The 4962-nt window shown below is 45.2% G+C and overlaps 2 non-coding genes across 2 annotated transcripts; both read right to left on the minus strand.

The window, feature by feature from the left end:
- Window positions 1-723: 723 nt before the first annotated feature.
- Window positions 724-796, minus strand: trnar-ucg (transfer RNA arginine (anticodon UCG)). Its single transcript has one exon. It is a non-coding gene; the product is annotated as a tRNA-Arg (tRNA).
- A 3869-nt stretch (window positions 797-4665) lies between these two features.
- Window positions 4666-4747, minus strand: trnas-aga (transfer RNA serine (anticodon AGA)). Its single transcript has one exon. It is a non-coding gene; the product is annotated as a tRNA-Ser (tRNA).
- Window positions 4748-4962: the final 215 nt, after the last annotated feature.

The raw sequence follows: 4962 nt of genomic DNA on the forward strand, positions 1-4962 counted from the left end.
CAAACAATTTTCGTTTTTGGCTCAGATTTCCAGCACCTGCAGCTATTTGTTTTATGTTAACCTTCATAATGTTTTGGACAAAACCAATGACCTGCCAGCATCGGAAAATCGGCAGAAGTACTGGTACACCGATATGTTTGCTGAACAATACAACCATTCCATGAGCGGGAATACGATCCGGGCCACGGTGCTGAGAATACCGAATCCTCACAAGTAAATAACAAGACAAGGCGATAGATACTATCGTACTTGGTGTAAATAAAAGACCCTGTCTGAACATTTTCGTTGCAGATTTTTTTCAAATTGTCTTCGAAGATTTACAAAGTGGGAAAAGGCCATTCCGCCCGTGTGCATTGCGGCTAATCAGAGAGCCATCTATTCTAGTCGCAGTTTCGAACTTTGGCCCAAAGTCTCGTGTGTTCTAATGTTTCCAGGTCAAATGTCAATGAGGTTATCCTATGTTCTTACATGGCACAATAATGGGACAGAAGTATAACGAATTGTAACTCTTTTGAGGAACTCATGCTCATTTTCACCCACAGAGGGAGACACACCAGAAGATACCGCCAAACTGACGGAGGTGTCCGTTGTGGAGAGCTGGAATTTGAAATGGACAATAGGACAAATGCAAGCTTTACATGCGGAAGCACAGAGGCGATGTCCCGAGAGAACTTTACAGGGGAGCGTCAACGTATACCACGGTTAAAGCAAAACATCCCCCCTCGAGCCAGGTAGGACTCGAACCTACAATCTTCTGATCCGAAGTCAGACGCGTTATCCATTACGCCACTGGCCCAAGAGACAACCCTGCACTTGGCAGAATGTCGATATGTAATGCCATGGACTTTCACGGAATCAGAATTAAAAAGGTGAACAAGCAGCGAAGATAATCACCAACATTGCTTCACTTCGAAGTTTCCAATTTGCGAAGCAGTGCCTTTCACTGGCAAAGGAGAAACATTTGTACTCAGCTGCCTGCTTCAGGGTCGCGTCCTTCTCTGCTGGAAGTTTCCATCGTTTTATTCACAGTCACGACACGATTTCATGATCCACTCCAGTGAAAAAGTGTCATGGTGTCGTCCAAACAAGACCCTGCAGATACTCAGCGAGAGACCTCCGGTCATTTCGAGCTCAGGATGTGGAATTAGACGAGATGCGTGACACCTTTTATTGGCGCCGCCACTTCACTGCAAATTAGCGGCTCAAAACGAGCCGTTGTTGCATCAACTTGATTTGTACCTTCCTGTCGTGCTTTTGCTAAACAACATCAGAAAGATCCCATCCGGCCCAGCTGACTTAAATATTTTCACACTCTGCAGTATGTTGTGGTTCTGTTCGCCGAGCTGGAAGTTTTTGTTGCAAACGTTTCGTCCCCTGGCTCGGGGACATCATCAGTGCTTGGGAGCCTCCTGCGAAGCGCTTCTTTGATGTTTCCTTCGGTGTTTATAGTGGTCTGTCCCTGCCGCTTCCGGTTGTCAGTTTCAGCTGTCCGCTGTAGTGGTTGGCATATTGGGTCCAGGTCGATGTGTTTGTTGATGGAGTTTGTGGATGAATGCCATGCCTCTCGGAATTTCCTGGCTGTTCTCTGTCTGCCTTGCCCTATGATAGTAGTGTTGTCCCAGTCGAATTCATGTTGCTGGTTGCCTGCATGTGTGGCTACTAAGGATAGCTGGTCGTTTCGTTTGGTGGCTAGTTGATGTTCATGCATGCGGATTGTTAGCTGTCTGCCTGTTTGTCCTATATAGTGCTTTGTGCAGTCCTTGCATGGTATTTTGTACACTACATTAGTTTTGCTCATGTTGGGTATCGGGTGTTAAACTACTGGACTTGTGCCTCACAACACACTTCACATTCAACAACCAGATATACGAACAAATCAACGGAACACCCATGGGATCACCAATCTCGGAACTCATGCAAAGGTGAGAACAAACAGTCCTACCACAAATTCAACCTAAACTCTGGGTCAGATATGTCGATGACACGTTTGTAATCATTAAAAACACGGAAATAGAAAAAAACACACCGGATCATCAACGCCACACTCACAGGAATCCGATTCACGAGAGAAGAAGAAAAGGATAGCCAACTCCCATTCCGAGACGTGATGGTACAGAGAACACCGAATGGAGAATCCCCTACAAGGGTATACAGGAAAGCCACACACACAGACGAAGTCCTAAACTATGAAAGTAACCACCCCAACACACACAAACGAAGCTGCATCAGGACACTATTCAAACGGGCCACAACACACTGCTGTACACCAGAACTGCAAAAAGAAGAAGAGGAACACCTGTACAAGGTATTCGCCAAAAACGGATACCCGCGCAACTTCATCAGCAGATGCCTAAGAGAATGACCACGGAACGAGGACATACCACAACCAAAAGGACTAGCCACATTACCATACATCAGGAACATCTCAGAATTGACAGCCAGACTACTGCGACCCCAAGGACTCATAACGGCACACAAACCAACAGCCACGCACAGACAAACAACTCACCAGAACGAAGGACCCGATATCCAACATGAGCAAAACTAATGTAGTGTACAAAATACCATGCAAGGCCTGCACAAAACACTATATAGGACAAACATGAAGACAGCTAACAATCCGCATACATGAACATCGACTAGCCACGAAACGACACAACCAGCTATCCTTAGTAGCCACACATGCAGGCAACCAGCAACATGAATTCGACTGGGACAACACTACTATCATAGGGCAAGCCAGACAGAGAACAGCCAGGGAATTCCGAGAGGCATGGCATTCATCCACAAACTCCATCAACAAACACATCGACCTGGACCCAATATACCAACCACTACAGCGGACAGCTGAAACTGACAACCGGAAGCGGCAGGGACAGACCACTATAAACACCGAAGGAAACATCAAAGAAGCGCTTCGCAGGAGGCTCCCAAGCACTGATGATGTCGCCTAGGCAGGGGGACGAAACGTTTGCAACAATAATTTCCAGCTCGGCGAACAGAACCACAACAACGAGCACCCGAGCTATAAATCTTCGCACAAACTTTGAACTCTGCAGTATTTCGAATATCTCTTCCTTGTGAACCTCAATCTCTTCTAGTCTAGACGCAAGTATCTCTATACCTTCCTCGCCAACATTTTCATTTTCAATAGCGAATACTGTCAAAAAATATTTATTTAGTGCTTCCCCTATCTCCTCTGACTCCACGCACAACTTCCCATTATTATCCTTGATTGTCCCAAATTTAACTCTCGTCATTCTTTTATTCCTGACATACCTATGGAAAACCTTAGGGTTAACCCTGATCCTATCTGCCAACAACTTCTCATGTCTCCTCCTGGCTCTTCTCAGCTCTCTTTATAGGTCTTTCCTGATATCGTTGGAACCCTCGAGCGCTCTAACTGAGTTTTCACATTTTATCCTAACATAAGACTTCTTGGTCTTCTTGACCAGGGATTCCACTTCCTTAGTAAACCACGGCTCACGCGTTCTATATCTTCCTCCCTGCCTGACAGGTACATACTTATCTAGGACACACAGGAGCTTTTCCTTGAATAAGCTCCACATTTTAATGTGCTCATCCCCTGCAGTTTCCGACCACATTCTACGCTTCCTAAATCTTACCTCGATACATCGTAATTTCCCTTCCACCAGCTGAACCTCTTGCTCCGTGGAGTACACCTATCCCTTACAATCACGAAAGTAAACCTGAGAGAATTGTGATCGCTGTCTCCAAAGTGCTCACCTGCTTCCGAATCTAAAACCTAGCCAGGCTCGTTACCCAGTACTAAATCGAAAGTGGCTTCGTCCCTTGAAGGCATGTCTACATACTGAGTCAGGAGGCCCTCCTGCACACACTGGGCAAAAACTAACCCATCTATAGTACTCGTACTGTCGTGATCCCAGTCAGTATTTGGATTTTTTCTTGAGTGTTCCAGAGTTTTTCATTGTCCCAGAGTCCAGATGAAGTTTGCATTCCTCACGTACGTGAGCGAGAATTCTTTCAATGTCTCAGATCAGTTCCTGTCCCGATAACATCAGAGTCAATGTCCCGTCCTCTACTCGGTCCGACAGTTCACACTTCATCATCCTCCTCTGATTCCATTTCCCAAAGAGTTTCTCAAGATTTCCAAAGCTGGAGCCTAAATTATATGGTTTGCTTCTTAAACATTTTTCCAACTGCCAACTGAAAATATTTTCACAGTATCTCTTCACAATCCTCTGGCTTGCACCATGTCCAGGGATGAGAAGTCCCGTTTGGTGGAGAGATTCCCGAGTCTGGTGAGTTTCACTTTGGAACAAAGATGGTTAAGTGGCAATTTTCTGCGGTTGTTTGTAATGACCGGAGAGGGAGCGGTGGGGAATGAGCACTTTGAAGATCAGGAGGAAGTGTTGCCACTGACCCGGGTCAGAGAACAGAGGACATGGATTAAAGGAATCTAATGAAAAGCAGCACTTCTGCTTAGGACGTTCAATAAAAACTGCAGAAACCCGATGTGTCGAGCAATGTATCTGGGAAGAGAAACAGAGATAATGATTTAAATATGGAACGTTTCTGATGAAGAACTCGATTTTCCCAAGTCTAATCAAATTACTGGGCTGGTTTGCAAAATAGGTTTTCTGAACTTTGAGCGAAAATTATTCCAGCAGGAAAGCATTCGTACGTAGTCAGCAGGAATCGAACCTACGTGGGGAAACCCCAATGGATTTCTACTCCATCGCCTTAACCACTCGGCCATGACTACAGACAGCGCTGTCGGCTTGAGAATTGACTAAATCAGCCGTGATCTCATTGAAAGCTCTGGCTGATTTGATGAGCTAAATGCTTCCATCTCCTTTCATACCTTTGCTGTCATTTGTAAGGTGCGAGACACCAATGTAAAAGAAGAAAAGCACAAAGGTAGGAAAAGATATTTGCAGCCAAACTGAGTCAAAATTATTTATTGAAAGGAAAATCACA

The sequence above is a fragment of the Chiloscyllium plagiosum genome, unplaced genomic scaffold (genome assembly GCF_037043375.1).
Source record: "Chiloscyllium plagiosum isolate Xiang-an unplaced genomic scaffold, Cpla_swu_hap1 HiC_scaffold_14, whole genome shotgun sequence".
In the NCBI taxonomy this organism is placed as follows: Eukaryota; Metazoa; Chordata; class Chondrichthyes; order Orectolobiformes; family Hemiscylliidae; genus Chiloscyllium; species Chiloscyllium plagiosum.